The 25,517-nt window shown below is 33.8% G+C and overlaps 1 long non-coding RNA gene across 1 annotated transcript; it reads left to right on the forward strand.

The window, feature by feature from the left end:
- The first annotated feature begins 1,070 nt into the window (after positions 1 to 1,070).
- Positions 1,071 to 18,147, forward strand: LOC116551226. The gene is made up of 3 exons (XR_004268781.1): positions 1,071 to 1,146; positions 6,973 to 6,978; positions 18,133 to 18,147. It is a non-coding gene; the product is annotated as an uncharacterized LOC116551226 (long non-coding RNA).
- The last annotated feature ends 7,370 nt before the right edge of the window (positions 18,148 to 25,517 follow it).

Here is a 25,517-nt window from a genome sequence, read left to right on the forward strand (position 1 = left end):
CACATAAAAAACTAAAAATTATAGCCATTAGGATATATATAAATCATGAATAATTTTTATTCACCTTCAATCATTTAACAAATATGAAATACATATAATGTACCAGGTGTGATGTTAGTGGGGATGATGGATTAGGCGAGCTTCCTTTCTTAAAGAGCTCATGATATAAAAGAATGGGGATCTGTAATCCCAGCACTTAAAGGCTAAGGTGGGCGGATCACCAGGTCAAGAGATAGAGACCTTCCTGGCCAAATAGTGAAACCTCTTATCTCCTAAAATATAAAAATTAGGTGGGCGTGGTGGCGTGCGTCTGTAGTCCCAGCTACTCAGGAGGCGGAGGAAGAGGAATTGCTTGAACCTGGGAGGCGGATGTTGCAGTGAGCAGAGATCGCCCCGCTGCACTCCAATCTGGCACCTGGCACCTGGTGACAGAGCAAGACTATGTCTCAAAAAAAAAAAAAAAAGAAAGGATGGAGATTAGGACAAAATACACTGATATTTCAAATGCCAGTATAGTACCTGATATCTTTTGGAAGTATCAACTAAAACAGCAGAAGGAACCACTATCAGGTAAAATAAAGGTAATTGAGATTTGAGGCTAATTCAAAATATGGTAGAAAGTCTCCTACGTGTTCCCCATCATGTTCAATATAAATTCCTCATCATAAACTCTACTAACTTTAATTTATCCTAAAAAATAAATTTATTGAATCCATAGGCTCTTAAACTCTATCAGATCTTTAGTTGTAGCATTCAAAATAATTGAATAAGCTTTAAAAACTAAATTTCTCCTGTTTCATCCATGTTGTTGCATATGACAGAATTTCCTTCTCTCTTAAGGTGCAATTCAGCCTTAAAAATATATACCACATTTTTTTAATGCATTCATTCTTTGATTCCATACTTTGGCTATTGTGAATAACGCTGCAATAATCATGGGAGATATCTCTTTGACATGCTGATTTTAAAACCTTTTGGATATGTAGCCAGAATTGGGACTGCTGTTATTTAAAAAAATAAAATTCTGTCATTTGCAACAACATAGATGAAAATGAAGGGCATTATGCTATGTGAAATAGGCACAGAAAGACTGATACTGTATGATCTCACTTGTATGTGAAATCTAAAATAGTCAGACTCATAGAAGTTGAAAATGGGATGGTTCTTATCAGAGACTAGGGAATGGAGGGGAAGGAAAGAACAAGGAATGTGTTGGTCAAGTGTACAACATTTCAATTAGACAGGAGGAACAAATTTGGTTATCTATTGCATAGCATGATGACTATAGTTAATAATAATGTAAGGCATATTTCAAATTGCTAAGAGGTTAGATTTTAAAAGTTCACAATATGCACAAAAAATGTGAAGTGATAAATATGCTAATTAGCTTCATTTATTCCTTAATGTATTGGTTTATCAAAACCATTGTACTCACAAATGTATTCTTTTAATTAAAAATAAAACAAAACTATTCTTATCAGTGTCTCATTTTCAGAGATTCTGATTTTTTAAATGATTCTTTCAAAGTAGGAAACTGGTTGGGATTGGCCAAAATTCATGCTGTAATAGTTTAGAAGTGGTGGACACAGAGGAGTGACAGTCTTAATGCAAGTTCCTAAGTAAAATTCTGTCTGATAAATGAGCTGTTTGTGCAGAAGACATGTTACCCAGATGTGCAAATTGTTTCTCAAATAGATTGGTTTGCAGAAATTTTCAGATGCAATGAGCAAAATTATTTAGTGATTTGTGGTTTTATCATGCTGGGCAGACATTTCATAAAAATAAAAAAGTAACTTATTTTGACACAGCTGACGTAAGTTCTCAATCTTCAGTGTTAAGCTTTGTGAATTTGAATGGCTTCAGTTCCTAATACTTGGATGTGTTATATTTTTAGTTGAGAATTGTAATTACTGCACAAATATTTGTATTATCAAAGGACTTATGTTCTCATAATGATTTTTCTTAGTAATATAGTATATGTGAAGAGATGTTTTTGTCTGGGCTAAATACCCAAGATTCGTTGTCTCATGCCAAGGGAATCAAGGACATGGACACACAGGTAGTGAGTTTAAGAGCAGAAGGGTAATAGGCAAAAGAAAGAAAAAAGAAAATAGATCTCTCTCTCACCAAGGATCCAAAAAATCCACTTGGGATTTTTTGGACTCTTGGTGAAACGAAGCGGGTTTTATAGACTGGCTTGAAGAGGCAGTGTCTGATTTACATAAGGCCCAAAAATTATTTGGACCAAGTGTGATGTTTACATAGCAGGCATGAAGAAGTTTGGTTACCCAAACCTAATCTTTTATTATGTAAATGGGTTTTCTCCCTGGCCAGGACCATATTGTCTACTCTTTACTGTATACATGGTTGACAAAGAAAAGGGAAGATGGAGCCGCCATGTCAAACATGCCTAGCACTGAGACAGACTTTTCCCATTGTCACAGCTGCTGACATTTACCCGTGTAAGCTTCCAGCTTGCTTGCCCGTGTCTGCAGCTCAATTTTACAGGCTACTTTCTGTTAGAAAAGAAATGATTTGGGGCTGCTTTTTATTAAAACAGAAACCTTACCAAGGACTTCCTTATCCTCACTGTCTGCCTGAATAATTTCTTTTTAACTCCTATATCATGTGGACTACGTATATTTAATTATAAAATTAAATTTAAACGTTTATTATGCTACATCCAATTGTTTGATGTGTCAGTTTACGAGGAGTTTGTGATTTCCCATGTCTTCACATCTCAGTATATCTCAGAGTTTTAAAATGTTGTGTTTCTATGATTGCAAGCATTTTTCATATTTGTTGGCCCTTTGTAGTTCCTTCCTGGGAATTTATTTTTCATAGTATTTGCATGCTGTTCCTTATCAGAGTAGTTTTCTTTTAATTATTCTTGTCACTAGCACTTTAAATTTTTCTTAGTCTGTTGTGTATTTTTTATACTCACACAGTGCTTATATAAATTATATATATATATATAATTTATATAAGCACTTATATAAATTTATATGTAATGTATATATATATTAATTTATATATAATGTGTATATATATATATATATATATATATATACTTTTTTTTTTATAAGTTAGGTTTCACTTTGTCACTGGGGTTAGGTGCAGCGGCACAATCATAGCACACAGTAACCTCAAACTCTTGTGTTCAAGTGATCTTTCCTACTTAGCCTCCCCAGGAGCTAGGACTACAGGTGTGCAAGGCATCATACATAGTGAATTAATTTTTTTTTCTTTTTCGTAGAGACAGGGTTTTGCTATGTTACCCAGGCTAGTCTCAAACTTTGTGCCTCAAGCCTGTGCACTTGATTTCATGAAATAAAGTGTCCAATTTTATCAAATAAAATAGTTTTTAAAATTTTTATTTAAAATTTTTTATTTTTAAATTGGCCACTTTGAGAAAGTGACATCTATCTATCTATCTATCTATCTATCACCTATTACTCTCATATATGTAGTTTGTTTGTCTCTTTTCTTATCTTGGTCCTCCAAAAGCCTAGTTCATAGATGTGGTTTCTATTATTAGCTTAGAGTTTCCATAGTGCAATTACAATGCTGTTACAGAGCCTAGTAGCTAGGTGTAAATCTTCCTTGATTTCTCTCTTTTTTTTTTATCACCTCTATACATAAGTTTACAGTTTTATACACATTGTATGTTGCACTCTATACTTAACTCCAATTTTACTTGAAGTATAGTAGTATGGTCACTTGTCAGATAATCTTCTTCCCTGAAATCTAATGCAAGCCACTATTGACTGTATTTGGTAGTAGTGCTTCGCAGACTGTGGCTTCATCTTCAACTAAAAATTTTATACTCTATTCCACATGAAAAACAAATAGGGCCTTACTTTGCTTTGAGGACAGCAATTGCTTTATTAACATTTTAGAATATTTAAAATTGCTGTCATTTTTCAGTACATTCTGTTATTTATGTGTTTGTTTTAGAATTATAGCATGTACTCCTAAAGATATCCTGACTAAGATGAATGCTCACCACCTCCCTTTGAGGATAAACACCAAGAAAATAAATCCTACTTCTGTATCTAGATATACATGATACATAAAAATGAATATAAATTATGATTTTTAAAAATGTAGATGAAATAAGAAAAATTACATTGTTCGCATTTATTCTGCATATGAATATAGTTTTTAAAGGAAATAATAAAAATTTATTTATGTAATCCTTAATTTTGTGACATACAAGTGTTACAGGAAAAAGATACTATGAGTCTATTACCCGTGTATTAAATATAGCCATAATTTTCAGAAATTAAGCCTCTAGAATACATATTGAGGCTAAATATATAAATAATTCTAAATTGAGGAGTCACAATACTAAATTGCCATGATAAATCTCAGTGACTATATAATGAACTAATATACATAATATGTGGTACAGTTATGAGTAAAATTATGTGATGTAGTTAAAACAAAATTTTGAATGTTTAAACTGTGTTTTTGTTTTTAATTTTATTGTACATTTTTTAATTGTAAAAAATATGAAAATTTACAAAGGGTTAATTCTAAAAGTGCTTGACATTTTGTGAAATTGTAAGATGCCAAACTCAAGCACATTTATTTCTATAAGGTAGTGTTTAAACAAATGTGTAAATTTTCACTGCTGTATGGTGGTAGCTATTAAGCTTCCTCCTGATTTCCATAGGACTTTATGACACTACATTAAAATACATCTGGTAATAGTGATATAACTCAATTAATAAAGTGGACAGTTACTACTTGGTTTTCTACCTGCCATTGTCAAATATATCTAATTTTTGGCATATTGTTAAACATTAAATTATATATATTTAATTTTCACTGACATATTATATACCTGAAATAAATTTATTTTGGACTATTATATACATATTGCCATGTAAGTAATGAAGGAATATAGACACACAAAAAGAAAAGCTATTTTAAATCTCACTAGCCAGAGAATAACATGGTTGACACATTGCTGTATTTCCATTTAGCGTTTTTCTAAATGAGCACGTATACACAGGCATATCACAGAGATATTGTGGGTTTAGTTCCAGACAACTATAATAAAATGACTGTCATGAATGTTCTGAGATTTCTCAGTGCATGTAAAAGTTATGTTTATACCATCCTGATTTCTCGGTGCATGTAAAAGTTATGTTTATACCATCGAGCAGTCTATTAAATATGAAATAATGTTATGTCTAAAAAACCAATGTACATGTCTTAATTTAAAATAGTTTATTGCAAAAAATGCTAAGAGTGATCTGAGCCTTCAGTGAGTCATAATATTTTTGCTCAAGAGGTTCTTAACTCAATGTTGATGGTTGCCAACTGATCAGGATAATGGCTGATAAAAGTTGGGGTGGCTGTGGCAATTTCTTTTCTTTTCTTTTCTTTTCTTTTTTTTTTTTTTTTTTTATGTGGGGGTTTTTTTTTTTACCCCGTTGAGAGTGAAGTGGTGCAATTTCCGCTCAATTTAACCTCCATCCCCCTAGGTTCAAGCCATTCTCCTGCTTCAGCTTCCTGAGTAGCTTAGCTGGGATTATAAGCACCTGCCACTGTGCCTAATTTTTGTATTTTTAGTAGAGTTCGGGTTTTGCACCAGGCTGGTCTCAAACTCCTGACCCCAGGTGATCCACCCACCTTGGCCTCCCAAAGTGCTGGGATTATAGGTATGAGCCACCACATCTGGCATGGCAATTTTTAAAAATAAGACAACAATGAAGTTGGCCACATCATTTGACTCTTCTTTTTATGAAAGGTTGTTCTGTAGCATGTGATGATGTTTGATAGCATTTTCCCCCAAGTAGAACTTTTATAATTGGAGTCAGTCACCTCAAACTCTGCTGTTGCTTTATACCATCAGCTGTTATTCCCTCTGTTGAAGTCTTGGACCCCTCAGTCACCCATGAAGGTTGGAATCAACTTCTAAACTCCTGTTAATGTTGATATTTCAGACTCCTCCCATAAATCACAAATGTTCTTAATGTCATCTGGAATCTTTTCCAAAAGCTTTCAATTTACTTTGCCCAGATCTAATAGGGGAATCACAATCTGTGGCAGCAATAGACTTATGAAATCTATTTCTTAAAAAATTTCAACTTGAAAGTTGATACATTGGCTGCAAAATGGATATTGCGTTAGCACACATGAAAACATTCATTTTCTTTTATATGTCTATCAGAGATCTTGTATGACCAGGTGCATTGTCACTGAGCAATGATTTTTGAAAAGAATTGTGTTTTCTGAGAATTAGGTCTCAATAGTGGGCTTAAAATATTCAGTGAACCATGCTGGGAACAGGTGTGCTCTCATCCAGGCTTTGCTTTTTCCATTTATACAGGACAGGCAGAGTAGATTTAGAATAATTCTTAGGACTCTTAAGATTTTCAATGATATATGAGCATTGGCTTTATCTTGAAGTCACCAGCTGCATTTGCCTCTAATAAGAGAGTCAGTGAGTCCTTTAAAGCTTTGAGCCCAGGTATTGAGTTCTGCCCTCTGGCTATGAAAATCCAAGATGGCATTTCCTGACTTAAAACAGTTTCTTCTACATTGAAAATCTGTTGTTAGCCTCCTTCCTTAATTATCTGTTAGCTCTTCTGAATAACTTGCTTCTCCCTCAGCTTCTCCATCAGAACTTGCTGCTTCACCTTGCATTTTACTGAGAGAGCTTGCTTTCTTAAACCTCGTGGCCAACCTCTGATAGCTTCAAACTTTTATTCAGCAGCTTTCTCACAGAATTAAAGAGAACTAAGGCCTGTCTTTAGATTAGGCTTTGATTTAAGGTAATGTAGCTTGTTTGATCTTCTATCCAAACCATTCAAACTTTCTCCATGTTAGCATAAATCTGTTTCACTTTCTTATTTATCATTCATGTGTTTGCTAGAGTAGGACCTTTAATTTTCTTCAATAACTTATCATTTGTGCAAATGAAAAATTCACAATTTGATGAAATGTTTGGTACAAGAGGCCTAGGTTTCAGCTGATTTCAGCTTTCAACATGCCTTCCTCACTAAGCTTAACTATTTTTAGCTTTTCATTTGAAATGAAAGATGTGTGACTCTTCCTTTCACTTGAACACTTAGAGACCACTGTGGGGCTATTCATTGGCCTAATTTAAATTTGCTGTCCCTTAGAAATAGGAAGGTCTGAGGAGAGGGAAAGAGAGGAACGGCCAGTTAGTGGAGCAAAATATTTATGGATTAAGTTCACCACCTTAAGGCCAGGCCTGTAATCCCAGCACTTTGGGAGGCCTAGTAGGGCAGATAACTTGAGTTCAGGAGTTCAAGGTCAGCCTGGGGCAACACAGTGAAACCCTGTCTTTACTAATACAAAAATTAGCTGGGTGTGGTAGAGTATGCCTGTAGTCCCAGCTACTCAGAGGCTGGGGTGGGAGGATTGCTTGAGTTGCTGCTGAGAAAATGACACAGATAGACTTGCTCAATGCAGAGTTATCACAAGATTTGAATTTGTAAAAAACATAATATCTACGTGCTTACTTACTAAGTTGATATAACATTTCATAAGGGCATTGAAGGAACAGGCTATGAAACACAATAAAGTAAAGCACTGTAAAACAAGGTACGCCTTTGTATTCAATTTAAAAATATGTATGTCTACTTTTTACCTAAGTAATTTCTCATGCTTTAAAATATTTGCCATGAATGATGTTCTTATCTTCATTACATACTAGTATGTAAAGTTATAGCAAGGTACTTGTGTGCAAGAATGTAATAAGTTATCTACCGTAATTTTAGTCTGATTTGAAAAAAATATATAGTCTTTATTTTTATATCCTAATTATATATTCTGAAAATTAATGTATATATATTTTTTCTAGTGCATATCATAGAGATTCAGTAAATATTTGTCGGAAGCTTGTTCAGATTGTTTTGTACTGACACTTCTTTTTATGGAGTCCAGATATATGTGCTTTCTTTTATGAGTAATTGAGTGATAAGTATATGTTATCTAAGTTTATGATATTTTTCAATATCTACTTCAATAGTTACAATAATTTTTTTGAGAAATAGCTCTGGCTTAGATGTCTTAAATCTAAGAGAAGCCACCGTGTCTAAAACAGTCTTAGGGCTTTCGTAAGTGGAAGTCCCAGTTATAGGAATCACTGTGCCCAGAGGAACTCAAAGCTATCGCTACTGTCACATATTTTTGCTTCTTCTAGGCCAGATGTAATTTTCTCATCAGATGTCTTTTCATCAAAAACAATGCTGTGTGGTTATTGAGTTGATATACCACTTTATCAAGGTATTAGAGGAACAGGGCTAAGCAGTTAACCAAAGCTCAAATGTTTATATAGGAGAGGAAGGGTCATGTTAACTGTGTGCCCACACAGATGTATTTTGCTTTTTTGAAATTTTGGCCTCTCTATGTTTCTTGACAAATTCCTTTCTCCCATTTATATATATATATATATATATGCATGTGTATATGTATTTGTATGCATTTATATTTATATATGAATGGTATATATATATATAATATATGATATAGTATATATATTACCTAATTATTTGTTTTATGTACATATACATATACTGATGTCTTGAAATGAAGGTTGAATTTATTTCTTTTAACTTGTTTTTGGAAATAATCTATTCATGTTTCTTGCATTTCTTATATACTTTTTCAGCATTGAAAAGACAAATTTAGCTATAATATTAATAAGACCATAAAAGATACCTTTCATATATTTTATTGCTTTATAAAAAATCTGGTATTTTTTTCTAAATATTAACTCTTTGTTTTTATTTGTACTGTGTACACTTTCTTACCTCCAGTTCTTTGTAATGTAATATTTCTTTGTTTTCAAAACTCTTTCTCTATGTATTATGAGTAACTCCTAGTCATTCTTCATGGTCCACCTTAGATTTTACTTTCTTATTCTTTGTTGTTCTTGTAGAGACAGAGTCTCACTCTGTCACACAGTCTGGAGTGTAGTGGTGCGATCATAGCATTGCAACCTTGAAATCTTGGGCTCCAGCAATCCTCCCACTTTAGACTCCTGAGTACCTAGGACTACAGGCAAGTGCCATCATGACCAGCTGATTCAAAAAAAATTGTAGAAATGAGCTCTCACCATGTTGCCCATGCTGGTCTATAATTCCTGGTCTCAAGCAGTCACAAAGTCAAATTCCTCCCAAAGTGCTGGGATTATAAGCATGAGTCACTGCGCTCAGCCAGGCCTTACTTTCACAGGAAACTTTGGTTTCTCATTTTTATAATGAGAGTTCTAGTTTAAATAAACCTATTGTTTCTTCCATATTTAACATTCTGTTTTATTTATCTTGACTTCTCATGACCTGCTTTTATTCCTATATACCTGTTTCTTGTGTTTCTAAGTAGATGATGACTCAGATGTCATTTTATTGAGGTTCAGATACACCTGGCTTAAAGCTCTATTTCCACCCTGTGGAAAACCCAAGTCCTCACTAAATCTACTCTGTGATTTCCTGAGTTCATATGTTTTTATGAAAAGTTCAATCTCCAGGCTTTCTTTCCATGAACACTATCTCTGCACTGTAATGTTAATACAAAGTTAAATCTCAGCTATTTACTTTAATTGTCATGCAATATGCAAACAAGGAAACAAAACACCTAACATATGATAGCAGTTGAAATATTACAGTAAAATGTAATAGTGATTTGTTTGTACTCAGCTAGGTAAGAGTAGCAGACTGTAAAAGCGTTAGAGAATGGTACTAGAAACTAGCATCTATGTGCTAGGTTTGCTTATCACAGCTGTGTATCCTCATTTTTAGTCCTTCTTACTAGAAAGGCATAGAACAAGAAGGTATATAATTATATACTAACCAAAATTTTTATATGTATCTACAGATATTCCTATGCATAACCATTTGTGTCTGTATTAAGCTAAACATTAACTCATAGTGATGTCTCAACTTTAATCCGTTAATACGTGATTGTCCAAGCTGCTACCCTTTGCTCATCTGTTGCTTCCTACTCTAAAAGTAATGAACATGGCTTCTATTATCTGCCATTCATTTATTTAAGTGTTTAATTCATATATATATGTGTGTTTCAGAATTATTAACTAGTATTTCCATGGAAAAAATTTTATTAAATAGAATATATGCATTTGATTTTGAGTTCTAGCTATAATTCCGACTCTAATAATGTCCTTAGTAATTAATAAGCATAAATGTTTCTTATCACAAAAAAATTACATAGGAACTATCAGAGAGAAGTCAATATGTAGGAAGTGCATATTGATGATAAAAATCAAATAGATAATAAAGCATATCAGTTAATGCCATATTTAGACATACAGCTTTAAATATATACTAAACACTTGGATTTTGGTTTTATTTCTTTTTTCAACTATTATTTTAGATTCAGGGTGCATATGTTGAAGTATGTCATAAGGGTATATGGTGTGATGTTGAGATTTGGGGTATAATTGAACCCATCACCCAGTCAGTAAGCCTAGTACCCAATAGATAGTTTTTCAACTCTTGGCCCCCTCCCTTCCTTAGCTATAGTCCTCAGTGTCTATTGTTCTTATCTTCTGTCCATGTGTACCTAATGTTTAGTTCCCACTTAAAAGTGAAAACATGCAGTATTTGATTTTCCAATTCCACATTAGTTCACTTGAGAAAATGGCCTCTAGCTACATTCCTGTTGCTACAAAGGACATGATTTTATTCTTTTTTATAGTTATGTTGTATTCAGTGGTATATATATATTACATGCTGAAGTCTCCCACTGTTATTACATGCCTGTCTAAATATTTTCCTAGGTCTACAATGACTTGTTTTATGAATCTGGATGCTCCAATGTTGAGTGTGCATATATTTAGTAAAATCTTGTTGAATTGAAACTTTTATCATTAGATATTGTCTTTTTTGTCCTTTTTACCTTTGTTGGTTTAAAGTCTATTTTATCTGATATAAGAACCATGACCCCTGCTCTCTTCTGTTTTCCATTGTATGATAGAACTTTCTCCATTCCTTTACTTTGTGCCTGTGGTACAAGTGAGATGGGTCTCTTGAAGACAGCAGACAGTTGGGTCTTGTTTTTCTATCCAATTTACCAATCGATGCTTTTCAGATGGGGCATTTAGACCATATAATTCAAGATTAATCTTGCTATGTGAGAGTTTTTTTTGTTTTTTAAAGTGTTTTTAGCTGGTTGCTTTGTAGTCCTTGCTATGCAGTTGCTTTACGGGATTTGTGAACTATGTATTTAAGTGGGTTTTTGTGGTAGCAGGTATTTTTCTCTTGCTTCCATATTTAGAATTCCCTTAAGGCTTTCTTGCAAGGCTAGCCTAGTGGAAACAAAGTCTCTTAGCATTTGCTGTCTGAAAAATATTTTGTTTATCCTTCATTTATGAGGCTTAGTTTGGCAGGATATAAAATTCTTAGTTGAAATTTATTTTCTTTAAGGATGCCAACAATAGGCTCCCAATCTCTTCTGGCTTGTGAGGTTTCTGCTAAGAAATTCACTGTTAACCTGATGGGGTTCCTTTTGTAAGTGATCTGACCCTTTTCTCTGGCTGCCTTTAAGACTTCTTTTCACAATGACTTTGTAAAATCTGATGACTATGTATCTTGGTGATGATCATCTTTTATATCACACAAGGGTTCTCTAAATTTCTTGAATTTGCATGTTGACCTCTCTAGCACAATTGGGGAACTTTTCATGAATTATTCCCTCAGATATGTTTTCCAGCTTGCTTATTCTTTCTCCTGGTCTCTCAGAAATGCCAGTAAGTCACAGAATTGGTATTTTTACATAATCTCATGTTTCTTGGAGATTCTGTTCATTTATAAATTTATTTTTTCTTTGTTATTGTCTTACTGAATTGATTTGAAGAACTCATCCTTAAGTTCTGAAATTCTTTACTCAGCTTGGTTTAGTATGTTGTTAAGGCTTTCAGTTGTATTTTGAAATGCCTATAGTAAATTTTTCAATTCCAAACATTAAGTTTGGTTCTTCCTTAATGTGGATATGTGGTCTTTCAGCTCTGGGATCATTTTACTGGCTTTTTTGGATTGGCTTTCTATTTTCTCTTGAATTTAGGTCCCATTCAGACTCTGAATTATAATTCTGTTACCTCAGACAATTCAATCCATTTAAGATCTATTGCTTGAGAGCTTGTGGAATCTTTTGAAGGTAAAGAAATGCTATGATTGTTTGAATTTAGAGTTGAGTTATTATGCACAACAGAAGAAACAATCAAAAGAATAAGCAGACAATATACAGAATGAGATAAAATATTAGTAAACTATGTATTATATCTGACAAAGGACTATCAAAAATCTATAAGACACTTAAACCAATAATCAAAATCTTAAAAATAATTCCATGAAAAAAGCAAGCAATTAATAGATGCTTCTCAAAAGAAGACATACAAGCAGATTTCTCAAAAACCGCAATGAGAAACCATCTCAAACTAATCAAAATGGCTATAAATAAAAAGTCAAAAAACAACAGATGTTAGAGGAGGTGCAGAAAAAAGGGAATGTTTATACACTGTTGGTGGGAATGTAAATTAGTTCAGCCACTGTGGAAAGCAGTTTGGAGATTTCTCTAAGAAAAAAATACAGCTAATTTCTTCTCATCTGAGAAGGCTGGTGTTTCTTTTTCTTTTTGAAATTGCTGTCATTTGGGTGGGTTTTTTGTTTTTTATTGTTTTTATTTTTTGTGTTGAGGGTTTTACTGTGGCATATGTTGTGAATAATCAATTGGCTTCATTTCTGGGTGTTTTCAATGTGCCAAAGCTCTGTATGGGTTTCTTCACTGTGGCTAGTTTCCTGCATTTGGTTTCACAGGTGATGCATGCTGAAGAAATTTATTTTTGTCTGGTGCAGTCACTTAGGTGGTATTTAAGTATAAGGGCCAGCAGAGAGGCTCTCACACAGTCATGTGCTGCTTCGGTATTCCAGTTCATTTGCAACAGCCCTCTGGGAGAGGAAGATGGGGCAAGAGATGACCCCCTCACCATGTTTGCTCCTAGACGTTGGGGGAGACCCCCTCAAATCACTGGAACCATTCTTAACATTGCTTAGCCCTAAGTGAGGCCCTGGTGTGCTGCCCTTCCCCATTTCTTAGGAGCAGCTTGAGCAGAAGGTAGGTCACCAGTAGGCCTGCAACTTTCCAGGGATCTGCTAGTTCTCTGAGCTTGGTAAAGTCAAAGAATGTTGTGTGGTATTTCTGTGCGTGGTCTAGTGATACAGTGGGTCAAGGGAGGAGGATCCCCAGGCAGGGCAGCATGCTGGAGGCATAAAGCTGGTGCAGCACCAATGGCCTGGGGTGTTTTGCCCAGCAGGTGGCTGTGGGGACCACCCAACTTGTGCTCTCCTGACCGGATTTCCTATCAGTGTCTTTCCCAGGAGCAGGTGTCAAAATCTAATTTTATCTCAAGACTTCTGTGCTCAGAGGGCTGGGCTGTTCCAGGTACTCTGAGCTTCAGAGCTCTCTTAGACAGAATGTGTGGCTGGCCAACAAGCTACACCCTTTCTGGACTTGGGTTGTAGGGGGAGAGATGCCTAATTCTAGTGCCCCAGTACACGAACCCAGGCCTAACTCTTCTCAGAGTTCTGAGTGTGAGGCACCTCAAGCTCAGGCCACGTATTTCAGTTCAATAATCCTGGCAGTGTGCTTGAAGGCTGAGGGGTTTAGAACAGGCCCATGGCTGTGTCCTCTCATCCCCTGGGGTTGAGTACTGGCTGTGCTAGGGGGACCAAATTGCTCCCAGGCCACTGGCAGAACACAGGTGGGGCAGTGAAGGCTGTGCTGTGTGCCCATTCTTGTGGGAGCAGCCAGTCGCGGACTTTGGGATGGGCTGGCAGACAAGGGGGCAAATAAATCAGAGCAGTCTTGTAGGAAAGGCAGCCCTGGTATCTCCCAGCACAGCTCAGCAGGGACTAGAGTCATTCAGAGCAAGATGGAGAGCTTTGAAAGACAGGCATCTATGGTCTGGCTTTAGCAGTCCCATGAGCAAAACCTTCTGGACTCTGTGAAGGTTTGAGCTGCCTCTCCCTACTCTCTAGGCAGTTCCCCTTGTCAATACAAATTTTTATGGGGGTAATGGGATCTCTTGTAGTTGGGATACCCCACAGCAGTAGCGTGGTGCCCGGGAGTTCTTTCACTCAACCCTTTCTTGGAATCTGTTCAGGCGTCCTGGCATTCAGCAACTCCATGCGGGCTTCTAAGCTTCATCTGTCCTCAACTGCAGTGTCTGTGTCACTTTTCTGTTGACTTTCAGTATTTTCTCTTTAAAAAATCTCTTTTAAGGGTGACAGATTGATTACTCAATATTTTTGTGGGTTTTTTGGTGGGAGGGATGTTTTGTGGCTGCATCTAGTCAGCTATCTGTTGCTCCTCCTCTTTTGTTTCTTAATAACACTAAGCCTATGGTTGTACTTCTTTTTTTTTCTGCACAGGGAATTGTGCTGAGAGTTCAGTCTCAGAAAAAAAAAATCGATCCTTGACTTACTTTTACAAGGAATGGAAATAGCTTAAAGTAGCACATGTGCAATAAAATAAAATAGCTCTTTTGGAGGAAACAAAATGTTGTAATTAAAAACTGCTAATAATTATGTTTCTATACATCTACGACTGCCTGACAGCCTCATCTCACTTAAGAACTCTGTTAGTTGGTTAATAACCTCATACTTAGTTTGGACAGAAACCAAGGATTGCAATGTTTGTATCTTCCATTGAGAAAAGTGCCTATATTCACTTTGTTATTGTTTTTAAACTTCGTAGTACTGATTTTTTGTGTAAACTAAAATGTAATGTTCTTTCTATAGACAAAGAAAATATGTTTGAAAAAATTTGTCTTGAGTCTTGCAAGCAGCAGGACAGAAACAAAAAACTATAAAATAAATAATCTAGATACAGTCAAAGGAAATGGAAAACTTCACCCATCTGAAAAGAAATACCTGAACTTTAGTTGTTGGCTAATTTTACTTTTCCATAAGCATAAAATACTGCTATATAAGACACCCACAAACAAAGCCAAGCCCTTGGATTTCCATTCCAGTAAAATTTACTGCAATCATGGATATTGCCCTCACCAGTACCAACATGATACAACTTCCTACTAATTTTCCTTAGTCTTTTTCCTTACCAACAGCTTGCAACCCCCAAATAAAACTTATAAATGGAGAAAAACAATTAGCACACCATGTTTCAGTGAGACCTTGGTAGAAGGAGTGAAGGGTTTTTTTGTTTGTTTGGAATAAGCTCAAGATTATGTAGTAAGAGATGCAAACCAGTTCTGTGTATAAATCACTGAAAAAGGTGCCCCCCTGAAAAGTAACTTAGTAGCAATAAATGTATTTTACTGTTTGAGAAAAAGAGAAAACTGCAACTTAAGAGATGTTTGCTTATTTATTTATTTAGTCTAGTAGAACCTTGGGTCATAAAATTGCTGTTTCTTCTCAGTGGGAGCAGAATCTGCCAGTAGGAAATTCACAGAAGATTGCTGGTGCTATATAATTTATAAACCAAAGGAAGAGTCGTGTAAATTGCTGAGCTTTTAAGGATATTTGGCAAGTTTTTTTTTGTTTCATTTAGTTGTTGTTTTGTTCTATTCTAATAGAATAGAATAGATAGAAATATTAGTATAGAATGACAAATTTAAAAATAGAACCATGTAGAGAGAATGAAGTAGTATTAGGAAAGGGGAACAAATACAAATAGGACATTCTCTGCAGATCCAGAGTTTCAAATTCTAATCGAGTTTTGAAGAAGTAAAATTATACTAAGCTTGTGGAGTTGCTAAGGACTTAAGTTATACCCAAGCAACTAGGGTATAAGAACCCTCATAATCAATTTATCAAATCACTTTACGAAGCTCTTAAAGAAAATGATACATTTCTAGTAATGTTTCATTGTATACTGATAGGACTACGATTATGTAAATTTTAAGAAGAGGCCAATCTATTCATTGTAGTGTTAAACTTGGAATTATGAGGAGTAGTTTTTGAGATGAGAACATTTCTTAACACTACACTACTATTGAATATTATTCAACACTACTAGCCTATCAAAAGTTGCCAGAATTAAAAGGACTAGCTCCTTCCACTTAAAAGTTTGGTTCATGATTTTGTGGTATCAGCCAGTGACTGATAACTACTTTAAATTGAGCTACACGTTTAGTACATGCTGGGAAACCAGGAGCTAGAGGCTGCAAGGCAGTATGAGTCAATTTCTCTCTTACACTGATTAAAAGACAAAGGGGCTAATTTAAACAGCTTTAGCTCTTATAATTCTGCAACGCCTACAAAATTTTAGCTGAGAGCGATTTTTATATCCTTCATTATTGAGATGTGATATAATCTATGCTAGAGTGGCAGTTACATCTAATATTTTCAAGGTGCCAGAATGATTGGGCAGTGTTTTACAGTAATTATTTTTGTCAAGGAAAGTCAATTATTTGAAGGATCTCATTAAAGAATTGCTACTTAATAGTATTATCTCAAAGTACCAACCCCATGTTAATTGAGTATTGTTATAGGACAGATAAAATCAGAGAAAATTAATATGTGTGCAGATTATTGCAAAAGATTGCTTTATTTAAATTCTGTTGTATACACAATGCCTGAGATTGCTTAGTAGGAAGTTAGCTCAGTTTCAGATTAGCAGATACTCTTAGAGTGGGAAAGTGGGTAAACACATTGATTTATGCAATGAGTTTTTTATAATTTAAAGGTGCCTTTGAAAATTTCTAAAGCTCAGGCCTTCTTGCAAAGACTTGTTTTTGGGTATATCCCACTATATTCAGGAATATGTATTACGTGGAGGTATATCTTTAAAACTTAATTATATTTGAAGGGGTTCAGAAAAGCATTATCAATAAATTTGGGGAAAAAGCAGATTCTAATTTCACACATAATAATTTTCATTTTTTCCCATATTATAGTAAAATATGTTGGATACATTGTAGTCAAACAAATTATAATAAATATTCAGAAAAATCTGACTTTTATATTTACTAACCCTACCAGTGAATGTTAGGAAATTAATAATATTTAGGGACTAGGCTTATTTAAGATTTTATGTCAACAAATTCCCCAAAATTGAAAAAAAAAATGGAAAGAAAGAATGAATGAATGAAAAGAAACTCTTACAAAGTTAGTGCTGGAAAACCAAAACCATGTAAGTGGATGACAGGGCAGCTCTAGCAAGAATATGCTGAATCACCACACACTACACACTACACACACACACACACACACACACACACACACACATACACACACACACACACCATTAGGGAAAGGGTCAACATGAATCTTCGAGAAGTATCATTGTACTTACTATTGTGTACTCACTTTTGTTGATTCTAATATGCATTCATATTAAATGCTGACACTTTATCTGGGTTTGGGGTGTAGTATACCTTTGTAGAGAAAATATATACAATTTCTCACAGATATCTGGTTGTAAAATTTTGCGCAGTATTTGTCAGTGTTCTTAATTGCTATCCATAGAAAATAACTGGCTAATTCAAACAGAAAATGAGTTTCAGTTATAGTTCTACACTATGTGAAGTTTATTTTCATGCAGTCTATATTTAGAACTGAAGGAAAACTAAATATACTCTTTGTTCAGTGAAATTGTCACCAAAACAAGTCTATGTTTATCCAGATATTGAGGGGATGTGGAAGAAGCACATAGAATTGGATAAGGGTAGAGTGATTAACGGTACCAAAGTAAATCCCTTCACAGAGGAGCTCAGTATCAGTTGTGGCCCAGATGCTATAAGAAATGCTGAGTTTAGCAAGTTGGCAAACAATGTAGAGGAAACTGACAGCCCTAGTTTTCTCACTAATGTCACTGTACGCTTCCTTTTTACTTTGTGTTGAAGGAGCTTCATTTATCAAAATTTCCTGCATTAATGTAGACGTTCCCAGATGTAGATTGGATAGATAACTTCTTTAATAGTGAGAATGGATATATCAAATATAACACATTTGTTTTGGCACCAGGCTATAAACAAAGTCAATGGTATTTGGCTCACTGATGTCCCTGAGCACATAAACACTAGCAATTGTTTTAATGTATTTGGAAGTCAAGCTAGAGGTTATTAAAAAAAAAAAAAAAAAAAAAAAAGAAAAGCTGGTATGATGATAGCAGCATCTGTGTTTTCCAAAGGGAGATTTTTGTGCTTTCTTTCATTTTTGTCAGAACCAATATAAAACTGCCATTAAGAAAAGTCCATAACTCTGCCCTTATACTTCATCTAGGCCTTTTTGTAGCTCCACATAAGAAATCCTGCCTTCTTCATCACAATGAGCAGTTAATGTTCCATGTCTAATTTGACAACTACATTGTCAAATTTGTTTCCAGTCAGATGTATAGCATCAAAAACTATATTAGTGAAGTGCACAACATTTTGATCAATAATTCTGTGTCAGCAAAGGCAGTATTTTTTGCAGTAATTTTGATGCACTAGCCCCTTTTATTGCAGTGGGATATATCTTTGCAGGACTATATAGATCCAAGATCAGGGGCAACAGTATCTCCATTTGACATGTTTTCTGAGAATAGATGGATCTTTTTCTTATTGAATAAATATTTAGATACATGCCACGAATGCAATAATTGCCAAAAAACAGAAGAATATAGGTGTGTTCTTTACTATGGCTCTTGTTGGGGGCAGTAAATTTAAAAGATGGAATCCTCAGTCTTATACACCTGGAATTCCCTCCAGAAACATCTTACAGTATGCTTGACTTACATCAGTAATCTATGACAGGATGCTTAACTATTTTAAAGACACAGCTTTAACTAAAATACTATCTTAATGTAAGCATTTAAAAATGTTAAATGCCTATCACAAGGCACTTTGATTAATATTTTATAAGTCAAGTAGTATTATCCCAATATAACAGATGAATAAAGCATAAAATTAGTAACTGGTAGAGCAAAATTAATATTTAGATTTATATAATACCAAATACTCTACTTTTTAAAAATAAAATTCTGCCTCCCTTTATGTGTATTTGTGTCTCTATGTAGACACAAAACATACAGTCCTGCCTTAGTTACTAGATGTCCTGTGTTCACTCCACTAGGTAGTTTTTTTATAGAAGGACACGAAGCTGTTTATGTTAAGCAGAAAGTTCCATAATGAATGCCATGAGCATGAAGAAGAGGCTTCGTGTATGTAAGTTACACTATGTGCATTTGATTTAAAAAAAAATCAAGTACAAAAAATTTCAGAACAATATGCATCAACACAGCAATATGTATGATTTTATATGTGTTTAATGACTCATCGTAAATTCTGTATTTGTAATCATACAATATCTCATCCTGGAATGCCTGAGATTATCACTGCATTTAGTTTAACTCCCTTTCTAAGCCATATCACTCTCTTCCAAAGAATTCAACCCTTGTTCAATAGTAGCATTCTACAAGTAACCAAAATGTGGAGTAAGATATGATATGTTATAATACTTTATATTATGTATGTCATATCACATCACATTATGTCCTATAATATTATGTTTTATTCTTTTTAATGGCATGATTTTAATACTGGCTTAAAATAAATAAGGAGGCAGATTTAACTGATTGTGTATTTGTAGATCTCAATAGTTTTATACTATAAGGTATTTTATCAGGTAATGAAGTGCCTGAGATCACTGGTATAGATGCTTTATATTGAAGTTACTACTTTCTTAATTTAAAAATGAGAGAACATTATTATGACTTCATCAGAAAAAAAGCATTATTTCTTAATTATTTGATTTTTATTTCCTGCTTTGTTCAATTATGTTTCAGTTAATTTGATTATACATAGAGATGTTAATTTCCTTCAATTGCATTTAGACATATGGAATTCCAATAATACAAGTTCTTAACAGTCATAGAAAATATGCCTGGTTTTCTAAACCTTTTCTCCTACAGACACCCACATCTTTCTTATTTGAGTCTTTGTGAACAAGCTACAATAAAAGACTGTATGCTCACTTCTCTCTCTAGTTCAAAAGAAAACATCAGGCACAGAAGGCTGCATGTGACTGAGTCCTTCTGGCTCTTACAGGCTTCAAATACATTTTTACAAGTGCCCTCCATAATAAATGCGAACTTCAAGCTTCATTCAAGTATCGATTTAACCTGCAGAGGCATATCAAAGTAAATATAATTTAACATTGACCAACATGTTATCCTCTTTTCCAAGCAGGTGTGTTTGTTGTTAATGTCAATGTTTTCACAGAATTGTTTTCAGAAAACAATGTTTTCTCTACATTCTCTAAAGCAAAGATAAAAATTTTATAATTTTTTTAATCCAAAAGAATGTCATCCCAATGACGTTTTTATCATTAGATAGAGGAACATAAATGCCCAACTTTTATGTTCCTATATTCATGAAACAGCTGTCTTTATTTCCTCAATTACAATTTATATCTGGCTTTGGTGATTATTAATCTGTGATGTCATGATTAAGGCCACTGTGGACAGAGGAACTCACACTATCACTAGGAGCTTTAAGATGTTTAGTTTTTTTTCATTTATTTGTTATAAAATGACGCATACAGGGCATTTTGATTCTACAAAAATGTCTTGTAGAAAAACGCTTTTTGCTACTCAGACATTATCAGCATTTAACAGAAATGAATTCTTGACATAGCGCTTTGTAGGTAATTAGGCAATTCAGTAATCTGCAGAAGCAGAAACTAAATGAGTGCCTAAGGGTGAGTGGCCAATATTTGAGATACTAGGTATGTCTTTTTTGACATGCACAATCTATATTTAATATAGGAAATAAAATAAAAACAATCACTGCCGATACAACTGTTAGGAAAGACAGGAACTCATTAAAATTAGAGAATTGTATCCTTGTATAAAACCTTCATGGTTAGTAGCATTTCTATAGATAACCCTGAAGACATACTGATGGGTATAATCATTTTAAATAATTCACATTAAACACTTCAAATATTAATAAATGCAAAATTACTATATTATACCTGATGGTTCTTACTCTTTTTGAAATGTGCAAAGAAAGAAAACAGTGTTTTCCCTGTGCTAGTGATTATTGACATTCTTTTTGGAGTGCACAAGAAGAGAACTCAGAATATGAAGAGGGAAGAGGATTAAGAAAGAACCTAGTGCAAAAATGATTTAAGTGTAAATAAAGGAAAATTAGTCTGTTGAATCATGCGTAGTAAAGTTTCATCATATAAAGGAGACTCAGAAAGAGACTGGTGTCATGGCAACAAAGAAAGAACATTTCAAAAGAGAATTTTATTATCAAAATTCTAAGTGATGACACCAAATAAAGAATGAAAGGTGAGCTTTGGATATAAACTTTGGAAAGTTAGGTGGGTTATATATGTAGCACTGCGAGCAGAAAAGAATTGGAGTTTGAGAGTCATATTTTTTTTTCTATACTTCAGGCATGATCAAAAGAAGTGGGACATTACTTAGGATTAAGAATAAACTATAATACTCATTCTTGATGATGTTGCTGTTGTTGTCTGCATTGTTAAATATGAAAGACACTTTGGCGTAAGGCCACTACATTATATGTTCTTTATAAATATTACTGAACTGATATTTACATCCTGGCAGGCAGCTACAGGAGAGGGCATTTTGAAGTATTCAATGGAGAAATTACAAATGCTACAGCAAATTCTTAGAACAGTTAAGGAAAGAATATATTGAGATGACATCAAAAGTTGGAGGAAATGCAAGCAATTTGAGAGGAATGTATTACATCTATTAGGAGGGTTATAGAATTCCATGAGTAATAGGATGTAAAATAAGAGGGTACCCATCTGTCATAAGAGGTTTTGATATTTGGAAGAGATTTGTAGAACAAAATGAGGCAACGTCCAGAGGAATCTGTTTTCTTAATTTGTTTGGATGGATGTGAATTACATACTTTTTGTTTGTTTAAAAGGAAGTACCCAGGAGAATAGGACATTTATTAAATTGTTGGAAATATGATTCTAGTACCCATTATGTCACACTCGTGTTATTTCTCTGAGAGTCACACTAAGAAAATTCAAATATGTTTTTGGCTTTCATAGACTAAATTTTGGCTGATAATGAGAAGTAAGTTCTTGAACACATTCTACGATCTATTTCATTTTGTGCTAAGGTCTTTACAGAAAGCTCAAGTGCTTTTACATATTTTAAAAGACATTTAGTAAATGAGATATAAAGAGATTGTTGTCTCAGTTCAGAGGGGTTGCCATCTAAATAAGCATAGAGTTATTTTGCATTTGCAAAGGTAAGTTGCAGGAATGAGTATGTATGGTTGGATATGGGTAGAAATTTTGGCCTGACAAACTAATGTATTTTGCAGTTGAAGTAATTCTGTGACCTTATTTCTGGCTTTTACTTCTAAATTAAATTAATGTTGTGCTATAGAGCGGGTAGAAGGAATGCTACAAGCATTATGATCATATACATATATGCATTTTGCATTACACAGAGGTTCTTGCCCAAGAGGAATAAAGGAGATGAAATCCAGCTTGTGTCCTGTACTTCAAGTCATGCATCCAGTACCATTTTCCTTCACACAGAGCACTGTCTATCTATTAAGATTTCTATATAGGTGACAGGGAGATGGAGGCAGCAAACCACATTGCCATGTATGTACCTACGCAACAACCCTGCATGTTCTGCACATATACCGCAGAACCTAAAATACAATTATATATATATATATTTCTAGATGCAGCTCTGCAACTAGAAATCTATCTATCTATCTATCTATCTATCTATCTATATATATATATACATATATTTCTAGTTGCAGAGCTGCATCCATCCAGAAAAAGAACCATTTTTTTCTAATTTATAGAAAGATGCCTAATGGCCTAGAAACAGGCCTTGAGCAAGAGTTAGCCCTGCCTTTCTCTTATAGAATATATACTGTTTTCTTATATCGTAGCCTCTTTCTTTAAATTTTATAAGATAATCATTATGAATCCATTTTATTACCTTGTTAAATATTATATTGTGCTTAAATTATATCAATTTTAAATTTTAAATTTAAATAAATTTTAAATAAATACAGTAATTTAAAAGTATAAAGTATCAATAAGAGACAAATAAAATAATAAGAGAAAAAGTTAAAAATGGCATTAGAACATTACTAGAAAACATCAGGCATGTGAATATATAAGAAGAAAAGAGTCAATGTTTGTTATCAATTGTCATGTTTATGCATTTTAAAAAGTCAGATCAGTATATCCAAAATATATACTCTTTACTTTTCAATTTAAAAGTTACATCTGCTAAAAGGAGTTTTAAAATGAATGAAATGACACATACAGACAAATGACACAAAGTCTGTAACATCTCCCAGCAACAGTGAGCAAAAGGTATCTACAGATGAAATACAGTGACTCTCTTCTATTTTTTCCCATATTATCAAAACTAGGCCCTTGGCACTTGAAATCCTCATGTTGGAAGCACCCAGCAAAGAGGCATTTATGCTCTATCTCTTCTTTTTGTGCATTTCCAAGTTGCATCTGTACACTGAGAATGGTGAGGAATTGCTCTTAGGGATGTGGTAGAGAGGAGTTAATTAAATTTTTCCAGGATATGGGAGGTGATCAGCCTGCTAGCCCAGGAACATTCTAAAGTTAATACTCAGACTAAAATAGAATGCAAATTTAGTGCCATATCATTTTTAAAATGTCTTCAATACACTGTTTTTAAAAAGGCAATATTGTGATTTTAAGGTGTATTTTAAATATTCTAAAATAACTTATCTCTACATATTTAGCCCTTAGAGAGTAGTGTCAGAATATCAAAAATGTGTTTCCAAAAAGTTAAATTGACAAAGCTGTCTGTCATACAGAGTCAAAAGCTGAACCGAAAATATTTCTAGGTATTCATGGTATTGAATGAAAGATACTAGCTTGAACAGAATTTTAGTTGTTTTGAAAAATCGCTTCCTTGTATGCTTTTCTAATTGATGAAAATCATTTTGTACACCTACTCACAAAGCAAATTATTAATTCATTATAAATTTTTTGGAATGGTTAAGTCCTTTATATGTATATTTACATAATAATTTTTAAGATGCTAAAAGAGAAATATTTTGTATAGAATCACATTACTCCTATGAGACTCAAAAACTGAAATTCAGCCCTGGCTTATGATTTTATCAACAATAAATATCTACCCTTATCTCTGCAATTTTCATAGGGTTATCTGCACCATTCTTTTTAATTACAGTGTTCATGCATTGCTCTATGGCTACTTTACTTCTAATTAGCTTTATTTGAAAAAGCAAGTTACATACTACTCAGTTTCTTTCATTCACTGTTTAATCACGACAGATTCTCAGGAAGCCAGGTGACAGATACTCTCTAATAAAAATAGCATAAACAATAAAGTTCATGCCTTGAGAGTTTATTTGTTTTTCAGTATGTTGTTAGATTTCTGTATTATTTTGTTTAATTTTTAAAGATAGTTTGTAAATGATTTTGTTCATATTTTACAAAATATAATATATTCCATGTGGCTGTCTGTTACATTTATTTTGTTCCACTGAAAAATTAAAGCAATAAGAGATTATTATTGTACAGATAATAAAAAATACACCAACCATCATCATAATATTCATCAACAATAGCACATTAAGCTTTTAAAATTACCTAGTGTCCTGCTGGCATTCAATTAACCAAATTATGTAGCCTGGTTCCCTGCCCTCTATAAAGTGTGATCACTGACAAAAGCATGCCCTTCTAAACCTACCAACAAACATGAAAATAAATCACCTTTCAGAACACAAATAAATACTAATAATTATCACCAGTCTAAAAAAATAGTTGAGTACATTAGAATTATTAATTCCTCCAGAATTTAAAATAATTAAAATCAAAAGCTTCTGCCATTCCATCTTTATGAATTCCTTAATTAACTTTAGGAATTTCTCAATTAATTTTACTGGTCATTTTGAGATGAGGAAGCCAAAAATACTGCATAAATAATGTAGAGTGCTATACATTTTTTTTTCCTATTCAGCTAAAATGGTGTCTGATAATCAAATAAACCTGCACCTCACAAAACTCTCAAGGAATATCTTCTTTTATCTCTTGCAATTGAAAGAACAAAAGCCACACTCACACACTCTCCGGCATGAGGAATAGCTGGTTTATTTGGCTTGTCAGGGACTTTGAAAGAAGCTAAGTGCTTAGAAAGATAAATAATGAACATCTCTTGCAAACCTAAGATATACTTGATAAGTGTAAGCTTTTGTTGACTAATGCTGTTTCAGATGTGAAGATGAGTATTCAAAACTCAAGAAATAGTCCAGCAATGTTGACTTAAGAAGATAAGATATATATTCTGCTAACATTATCAGCAAACTTCATTTTTTAACATTTTGTGAGCTATATCTAGTTTTAAAAAAATGAACATACATGTTATACATTTATTTCAGTTCTTTCAAGTGAAAGAAGTTAGCTAATGTATAGATTGAAAAAATATGTTTCAGCTCACATGCCCGTGGGGCAACAGAGAAGTAAGTAAATTTACCCACTCTT

Source organism: Sapajus apella, unplaced genomic scaffold (genome assembly GCF_009761245.1).
Source record: "Sapajus apella isolate SASKATOON/1434 unplaced genomic scaffold, GSC_monkey_1.0 scaffold9, whole genome shotgun sequence".
Taxonomy (NCBI): Eukaryota; Metazoa; Chordata; class Mammalia; order Primates; family Cebidae; genus Sapajus; species Sapajus apella.